This window comes from Mesoplodon mirus (genome assembly GCF_964341445.2).
Source record: "Mesoplodon mirus genome assembly, chromosome: 3".
Lineage (NCBI taxonomy): Eukaryota > Metazoa > Chordata > Mammalia > Artiodactyla > Ziphiidae > Mesoplodon > Mesoplodon mirus.
This window is the reverse complement of record NC_138978.1, coordinates 161,456,524-161,466,487: the sequence shown is the minus strand read 5'-3', so window position 1 is coordinate 161,466,487 and position 9,964 is coordinate 161,456,524. Positions and strand designations below refer to the sequence as shown.

Below are 9,964 nucleotides of genomic sequence, written 5' to 3'. Positions count from 1 at the left end.
GATTATCCTTATACCCAAACCACAGTCTTGATTACTGTAGCTTTACAGTGAGTCTTGAAATCCCGTACTTTAAGTTTTCCAACCTAATTCTTTTTCAAAATTGTTTTGGATATTTTAAGTTCTCTGAAGTTACATATCAATTTTAAAGTCAACTTGTCAAGTTCTGCAAGAGAGCCTGCTGGCATTTTCATCAGAATCCCAATCTGGATCTACATATCAATTTAAGGAGAATTAGCATCTTAAAAATAGTCAGTATTTTTAAGATGTTAATTCCAATCTATGAATATCGGATATCTTTCCAATTATTTAGTTCTACTTTAATTTACTCAAAAATGTTTTGTATTCCCCACACTCTGTGGCTCTTCACTCGGCTGCAGTGTTTCGTTTTTTCGCCTTCTCTGCCTTTTCTCATCCTTTCTCGCTCTCTGCTCTGCGGTGTGAGGAGGCTGAATCCTCTCCGCGCCCAGCCCTCGCCTTTCTTCTTCTGCCCGCGCTGTTGTTCTGTTTCTCTCCTTCGGCCGCCGCCGCCACTGCTGCATAGCTGGTGTCGGTGCCGCGCTTTTCCCCCAACGTCGTCCCCTCAGCCTATGGCCCAGGCCGCCTTGGGTATTTCTGCTCAAGGTAACCACACCCCTCTTTTAAAATTCCGCCTAAAAAGAGAAGACGCTTTACCCGACTCTTTGGGCCGTTATCTCACGGCAAACTTTCTGACCAAGTATACAACTACCCAGAGGACCTAGGAGAAGTGCTGTAGAGAGAGCAGTTCGACTTCAACGCGGAGCCACCTTGGGAACCTAGATGATGATGGGGGGGTTCCATCTCCTAACTTGTCCATTTTGCTGCATATTCTAAGGACCCAGCTGTAAGGCTTGGTGGCCTGTCTCTTTGTTTTTCCTGGTTTATGACTTTCGGCTTTGTGGAATACGGCTGAGATGAAAGGATTTATTGACGATGCAAACTACTCCGTTGGCCCGTTGGATGAAGAAACAAACCTTGGAAATGTTGTTGATAACTATGTTTATGAACATACCCTGACAGGGAAAAATGCATTTTTTTGTGGGAGATCTTGGAAAGATTGTGAAGAAACACAGTCAGTGGCAGAACATAGTGGCTCAGATAAAGCCATTCTACATGGTAAAGTGCAACTCCACTCCAGCTGTCTTTGAGATTTTGGCAGCTCTTGGAACTGGATTTGCTTGTTCCAGTAGAACTGAAATGGCTTTAGTGCAAGAATTGGGTGTATCTCCAGAAAACATCATCTACATAAGTCCTTGCAAGCAAGTGTCTCAGATAAAGTATGCAGCAAAAGTTGTAGTGAATATCATGACATGTGACAATGAAGTCAAATTGAAGAAAATTGCACATGATCACCCAAATGCCAAGGTCTTACTACATATCGGCACAGAAGATAATATTGGAGGTGAAGAGGGTAACAAAGTTTGGCACTACCCTGAAGATGCCTGCCCTGTAGGCATCTTTTGGAATGTGCTAAGGAACTTGATGTCCAAATTATTGGGGTTAAATTTGATGTTTCAAGTGCTTGCAAAGAATCTCAAGTATATGTACATGCTCTATCTGATGCTTGATGTGTATTTGATATGGCTGGAGAATTTGGCTTCACAATGAACATGTTAGACATTGGTGGAGGCTTCACAGGAACCGAATTTCGATTGGAAGAGGCTAATCATGTTATCAGCCTTTGTTGGATGTCTACTTTCCTGAAGGATCTGACATTAAGATAATTTCTGAACCCGAAAGCTACTCTGTGTCTTCTGCATTTACACTTGCAGTTAATATCATTGCAAAGACAGTTGTTGAAAATAAGTTTTCCTCTGGAGTAGGAAAAACCGGAAGTGATGAACCAGCCTTCGTGTATTATATGAACGATGGGGATTATGGTTCTTTTGCAAGTAAACTGTCTGAGGACTTAAATACCATTCACAAGAAATACAAGGAAGATGAGCCTCTGTTTACAAGCAGTCTTTGGGGTCCATCCTGTGACGAGCTTGATCAAATTGTGGAAAACTGTCTTCTTCCTGAGCTGAATGTGGGAGATTGGCTTATCTTTGATAACATGGGAGCAGATTCTTTCACGAACCATCTGCTTTTAATGATTTTCAGAGGCCAGCTATTTATTTATTTATTTTTATTTTTAATTTTTAAAATTTTTTCTTTTTTTCTTTTTTTCTTTTTTTTTTGTGGTACGCAGGCCTTGCACTGTTGTGGCCTCTCCCGCTGCGGAACACAGGCTCCGGACGCGCAGGCTCAGAGGCCATGGCTCACGGGCCCAGCCGCTCCGCGGCATGTGGGATCTTCCCGGACCAGGGCACGAACCCACGTCCCCTGCATCGGCAGGCGGACTCTCAACCACTGTGCTACCAGGGAAGCCCCCAGCTATTTATTATATGATGTCATACGGTGATTGGTATGAGATGCAAGATTCTGGAATTACTTCAGACACAATGATGAAGAACTTCTTCTTTGTACCTTCTTGCATTCAGTTGAGCCAAGAAGACAGCTTTTCCACTGAAGCTTAAGCAGGCATTAACGCTTTTCTAGATCTGAAGTTGCAGGTTAAGCTTGTCTGGTCTACATTCCAGTGTGGAAAAAATTTGAACAATCTTATTCAGTTAATTCTCTTGGAAACAAAAACTACTAGTAATTGCTATTTGGGACCAGACAAAATTAGCTCTCATCTATAATTCACTGGGGGTAATTGAGATGAAGATAATGTATCCACATTTAAACTTACCAGTTTGCTCTACCCCTTAAGCGTTTAAAATAAAATATGCAACAAAATGGATGACTTAGTGGAGATGGAAGCCCATTAATTGGGTTCCTCGTTAAAACGTTTACATACAAGTACACAGTTTTTATACTAAGGATTTGTGTTAAAAAGTCTTGTAAAGTTAATGTCTTTCACCCAGATATATCAAATATCAGTGGAAGACCAGTGTGACTTCATTAGATATGTTTAGTGTATTTAGAATGTGTAAATTTGTGCTTTGAACTGTAGTTTAATAAATGTAAAATTGCATCATAGTACTTGTTGTATTTGACCTCATGTTACCCTTGTATGATTGCGGTAAAATTTTGTGTAGATTTTACTGTTTTTTCAGGCTAAAACTTTGGGAAAGGGGCTAGCTAGCACAGGCAGTTCGAAAGAGATGTGTATATGGACTGTTTAGAAGGTTATTTTCCTTTATAGCCCATTTAAGTTTAGTCTGGCTCAGTACATTTTTCAGTTATTTAATTAGTAATTTAAGTAAAATGTTTGGTAAATCATTGTGAAGTTGAGATTCATTATGGAGAGTTGATGTGCAGTAAGCATGATGTTTAACAATTTTAACACCAAAAATGTTAATCCTGCATAAACCAATTGTAATAATTAATAGCTGTTTCTGTACAGATAGAATGCCTAGAGTACCTTAGTAAATCTTTGAATCACATATCTTTTGGCTGAAATGGAAGATTCTCTTAAGTACCTTGAATAAACTTTGGGGGAGGGAAATAAAATTGCAGAAAACTCTGCAGCGCACTAAATCTTAAAGAAGGGCTACATCTATATCCAGAAACCTGAGGCTCCTTTGCACGGAATATTATTTAAATTGAAAATTGTGAGGTGGGTTGTGGTGAAGCACACCGATTTTCAATTTCTCCATTGCAGTGATTTCAAACTTAGGGTTTGTTTTGTTTTAGCTATTCACTTAGCTTCTTGTTATTTCCTATTTGTTCAACTTAGTGTAGTTTTAATTCTTTTCATACTAAAATTTTATGGTGATTGGGGGAAGTGAGTTAGAGTCACTAACATGACAGTTGTTGCCAGGAATTTGCGTTGTTCACTGCTAGTATATTAGTTATCCTAGATCTCAGAATTACAACAGTAATAAACAACAGGGGTCATTTTTTCCTAACTTACTCTATGTTCAGATATGGAATTTCTGTCTACCAAGAGGAAATGTGACTTCACTTTGGTGCCAATGGACAGAAAATTCTACCTGTGCTAATAGAAGTTTGGAATGCACTTAATAGCTGGTTTTTACACCTTGATTTCAAGGTGGAAGGAAATTGGTTATGAATCTCTAATGAATTTCAATCTCTTAAACCAGTAGGTGTTTAATATTTTTAATTTGATTAATTCCCATTTGAATTTTGTGGGTTCTATTAATTTTAAAAAAAGGACCCCAATCTGTTGTTCTAATTACCCTTGGACTTTTCCAAGGTGTAATGTGGGGTTTTATGCAAAATTCCAAGCTACCATGCAACTTTTTTTAACTGTAATAAGGAGGAGAAATTGTTCCTAACCTTCTTTACTTGTTGTGCTTTTTGGTCCAGAAATGCCAAATCTTTTAAGAGATGGTACAACTTTAGTCATTGGCCTGACTGTACAACTTTGAGCTTCATGGCATGTCAATTTTGCCATATTTATAGGAGAGCTATTCTGTGTATAACAGCTCTGAGTTGCAAGTAGAACATGTGAATGATACGGTAACTTTAAGAAATATCTGCGTTGTATTTGAAGACTGTTTGCCATAAATCTGAAGTTTGAACTTATGTATTTCAATTTGGTAAGCTTAAAATACTGAATTAATGTAACAATCTTTTTTTTAAAAAAAAACAATATTGTAATCTCAGTTCAGAATTTAACTGAAACTATAATCCCCAAATGATTTCTATATAGTAAATTGAACTGTAAAGGTAACTTGTGTGTGATTCTGAATACACAGATAAAATGTTTTTATTCCTCCTTAAAAAAAAGTTTTTATTTTTCAGGTTTTGCACATATTTTGTTTAAATTCATATTTTGTTTAAATTCTCCCTGAATATTTCATGCTAATTGATGCTATTGCTAATGATCTTTTAAAACAATCATTTTTTCATTGATTTTTCTCTATTTTTATCCATTTTCTATGCTATTGGTTTCTGCTTTTATTTTTATTATTTCCTTTTTTTCCTTCTTAGTTTAGTTTTAATTTGCTCTTTTTCTAGCTCCTTAAGGTGAAAGTTTAGATAATTTATTTTATACCTTTCTTCTTCTCTAATATAAGTGTTTAAAACTAGGAATTTCCCAATTAGCACTGTTTTAGTTGCATGCCGTATATTTATATATATGTTTGCATTCTCATTCATTTCAAGATATTTAAAAAATTGTTATGATTTTTATTTGATCCATGGATTATTTTCAAGGATTTTGTTTGATTTTAATACATTTTGATATTTACCAATTAATTTTTTTATTGTTGATTTATTCATTTTTTTGTGGTCAGAGAACGTTGTAAGTTCTCTGAGTACATGTTACTGAGTGGAGTGGAATGTTCTGTAAATGTCAGTTATTTCAAGTTGGTTCAAGTTTTGGTCAAGTCCTCTGTTATTTTTATTGAATTTTTTTAGTCTACTTATTTTGTCAATTAAGACAAATTGAGAAGTTTGTCAAATTTCTTAATTTCTCAAATTAAGACAATTGAGAAACATATTGAAATTTCTGCCTATAATTATGTGTTCATTTTTTCCTTTCAGTTCGTGTTTTGCTTCCTGTATTGTAAAACTCTGCTTTTAGGAATTGGAACTATTATGTTTTCTTGAGAAAGTGACCCTTTTATCATTATGAAATGTGGCTCTTTATCCTTGGCTCTATTCCTTGTGATATTGACATAGGCACTCCAGTTTTCTTTTTGTTAGTATTTGCATCATATATCTTTTTAACATCATTTTAGTTTTAACTTATCTTTGATTTTATATTTAATGTTGCTTTCTTCTAGATGGTGTATGCTCTTGGGTTATGCTTTTTTTTCCCTAGAAACTCTTATTTTTTAAAATTATTTATTTTATTTTATTTTTGGCCACATTGGGTCTTCATTGCTGTGCACATGATTTCTTTAGTTGCAGCAAGCAGGGCTACTGTTCGTTGTGGTATGTGGGCTTCCTGTTGTGGTGGCTTCCCTTGTTGCAGAGCACGGGCTCTAGGTGCATGGGTTTCAGTAGTTGTGGCATGCGGGCTCAGTAGTTGTGGCGCACAGGCTTAGTTGCTCCGCGGCATGTGGGATCTTCCTGGACCAGGGCTCGAGCCTGTGTCCCCTGCAGGTGTATTCTTAACCACAGTGTCACCAGGGAAGTCCCGGGTTATGCTTTTTTATTTAGTCTGACAACCTCTGCCTTTTAATTGGACAATTTAGATCACTTGCATTTAATGTAATTATTTATATAGTTGGGTTTAAATCTACGTTTTTCTCTTTATATTTTCTTTATTCTGTTCTTTTTTCATATTTTCCTCTTTCTCTACCTTTTTTTAATTGAATATTTTGTGGTATTCTCTTTTCTCCCCACTATTGGCTTACTAGCTATACCCCTTGTGTATATGTATATGTGTGTGTGAGTGTTTGCTCTAGGGTTTACAATATGCATCTTTAACTTAACATAGTCTACCTTTAAATAACATTATACTTCTTCATATATAATATAAGAACTTTAGAATAATATACTTCTGTGTTTCCTTTCCTGTCCTCCGTGTTATTGTTGTCATATATTTACTTCAACATATATTATAAACTCCACAATACATTCTTGTTAGTTTTTAAAACAGTTATCTTAAAAATATGTGAAAAATGATTTTTACATTTTATCCTCATACTTATTATTTTCAACCTTCTTCATTCCTTTGGGTAGCTTCAAGTTTCTATCTGGTATTATTTTCCTTCTTCCTGAATAATTGGATTTACATTTCTTGGACTGAAGATCTCTGGCAACAAATTTTCTCAGCCTTTGTCTGAAAAATACTTATTTTCACTTCATTTTAAAATTTCATTTTGATATTTTCACTGGATTTAAAATTCTAGGCTGGCACTTTAAAAATGTCATTTTATTGTCATCTGGCTTGCATTGTTTCTGATAAGAAGTCTGCATAGGGACTTCCCTGGCAGTCCAGTGGTTAAGACTTCACCTTCCAATGCAGGGGGTGCGGGTTCAATCCCTGGTCGGGGAGCTAAGATCCCATGTGCCTCGTGGCCAAAAAACCAAAACATAAAACAGAAGCAATACTGTAACAAATTCAATAAAGACTTTAAAAATTGTCCACATCAAAAAAACTTTAAAAAAATAAAGAAGTCTGCATAAATCTTACCTTTGTTCCTCCATATGGCATTTTTTTTTCTCTATGGCTTTTTGAAAAGATATTCTCCTTGTCACTGGTTTTGAGAGATAGATTATGACGGTTCTCTGGTGTGTTTAGACTGCTTCGACTATATGCTTAAACCATTTATTCAGTGTCTTTGATCTGTAGATTTATAATTTTTATAAAATTTGGAAAACATTCAGCCATTTATGTATTCAAATTTGTTTTTATTCTTCCCCTCGTCCTTTCTGGAGCTCTAACTACACATATGTTAGACAGTGTGATATTGTCCTACTGGTTACTGAGGTATGGGTATTTTGTTTTGTCTTATTTTTTTCTTCTTTTTGTACTTCATTAGGATAGTTTCAACTGTTATGTTTTCAAGTCCATTGATATTTTCTTTTGCAGTATTTAATCTGCTCTTAATGCCATTCAGTGAACTTTTCATTTCAAATAATGCATTTTAATCTCCAGATGATCTATGTTATTTTTACTTATATGTTCCATTCCTCTCTTCATATGTTCATGTTTTCTTTTAAATACTTATACATAGTTGTAACATTTATAATTGTTGTGTTACATCCTTGTCTGAAAATACCCCATCAAATCTGTCATTTCTAGATCTGTGTCCATTGACTGATTTTCTTCATGGTTTTGAGTCACAATATTCTGCCTTTTTGCATTTCGAATAGTTATTTTCTTTGGAAACTGAGCAGTGTGAATTTTCTTTGTTGAGTGCTTGATTTTGTTGTATTTCTTTAAAGAGTGATGGTTTTGTTTTGGCAGGCAGTTAAGTTGCTTGAAGATCAGATTGATCCTCTTGAGGTTTGTTTTAAAGGTTTTTTAGGGCAGGTCTACAGTTCCAATATAGTAGGGTCTATTTGCCACATTACTAAGCTATGACCCTTCTAGTGACTTTACTGAATGATTCCTGAATTAAGTGAGATCTGTCCACTCTTGCTGATGCAAACTCAAATGACTTTCAGATCTGTTTGAGCTCTGGGAATTTCTTGGCTTACAGCTCTCTGCTAATTGTTCTTTCTTGGCATGTTGGAACTTGACCCTATGTGCATACAGGTTAGTATTCAGGCAAAGATTTGAGGGAACCTCTATACAAATTTCTGGAGCTCTACCTTCATATAGCTCCCTTATTTTCAGTATTCTACTCTGCAACTTCTAGCTTCTTTGGCCTTCTCAAATTTCAATCTATGTCTTGTCAACTTGGCAAGACCAGCAAGCTTTGTTTGGATTCCCCCTCCTTGTGCTGCAATTTGGAATTTCCTTGCAGGTGGATAGTCAGGATGAATATAAAACTTTTATTATATTTAACTCCCTTTTTTCAAGGGTCATAATCTTGCATTGCTAATAGTCCAATATCTGAAAATAGTTGCTTAATATATTTTATCTAGGTTTTTATTTGTTTAAGTCAGGAGAGCAGTTTCCATAGCAGTTATTTATTCATGGGTGGAACTGAAGTCTGGAACAGTATTTATCAATGCGTATTTGAGTTTGTGTAATGAGGTGTATGTGTGTATTACGTGTGCCCTCATACAGTTAATATGGGTCATATATATTGTCTTAGTTGGCTTGGACTACCATAACAAAATACCATAGACTAGATGCTTAAACAATAGAAATTTATTTTTCTCATTTCTGGAGGCTGGAAGTCCATTATCAGGGTGCCACAATGGTTGGGTTTCGTTGAGAGCTGTCTTCGTGGCTTGCAGTTGGCCTCCTTTTTACTATGTTCTCACATGCGAGGGAGAGAGAGAGGGAGAGAGAGAGAGAGAGAGAGAGAGAGAGAGAGGAGAGCTCTAGTGTCTCTCTTTATAAGGGCATTAATCCCTCATGAAGGCCTCACCCTCATGATCTCATCTAAACCTAATTGTCTCCCAAAGGCCCCATTTCCAAATACCATCGCATTGGGGGTTGGGGTTTCAACATGTGAATTTGGGGGGATACAATTCGGTCCATGGCACACATTCCTCAGAAATATCATTTCTAACAATAAATTTTTCCAACTTATGTGGTAGCCACTCTGCTAAGATGTGTTTTAGGATTTAAGTGACAAAACTCTCACCTTCTATTCTATTAGTGCTATGCAGATTGAGAATTACTGCATGCAATAGGGAGTCCTTACATCCAGGTTTTTGAGCAGGGAGTTGACATGATGAAATGGTGATTTAGGTGTTGAAGTATAGAGGACTAAATGTAGGAGGGTGACAGGGACAGCAGGTTATTTAATGATTATTATGGTCACCAGCTAATGAGTTGGGGGTCAGCAGAATTTGTCACTAGTCATTTGCTTAGTTGGTTGTGCCCAAGCTTATGATTATCTCAGCCCTAGAGCCTCAGACAACTCTAGCAGTGAAGAAGTCTTCAAAGACTCATAAGCTGAAATGCATTATTCATTCATTTAGTCATCTAGCATCTATTTTATTTAACTGTTGTTATCTAGCATTTTTAAGGAATACAAAATAAAGACTACTGCTCTTACCCTTAGGGAGCTTATGAACCCTCTGGGGAAGGGAGACAAATATATAAGTTAAAATATAATCATAATAGGGCTTCCCTGGTGGCGCAGTGGTTGAGTCCGCCTGCCGATGCAGGGGACGTGGGTTCATGCCCCAGTCCGGGACTATCCAACGTGCCGCGGAGCGGCTGGGCACGTGAGCCATGGCCGCTGAGCCTGTGCGTCCGGAGCCTGTGCTCCACAACAGGAGAGGCCACAGCAGTGAGAAGCCCGCGTACTGCAAAAAAAAAAAAAATATATATATATATATATAATCATAATAATAATTCATAATTTTGGTATTATTCTTTTAAAGTGAATTCTTATACCTTCTTTAGTCAGAA

At 36.5% G+C, this 9,964-nt stretch overlaps 1 pseudogene across 1 annotated transcript; it reads left to right on the top strand.

The window, feature by feature from the left end:
- The first annotated feature begins 367 nt into the window (after window positions 1-367).
- LOC309798963 (antizyme inhibitor 1-like) lies at window positions 368-2,861 on the top strand (annotated as a pseudogene). The gene is made up of 2 exons: window positions 368-2,128; window positions 2,395-2,861. The product of its transcript is annotated as an antizyme inhibitor 1-like (transcript).
- The last annotated feature ends 7,103 nt before the right edge of the window (window positions 2,862-9,964 follow it).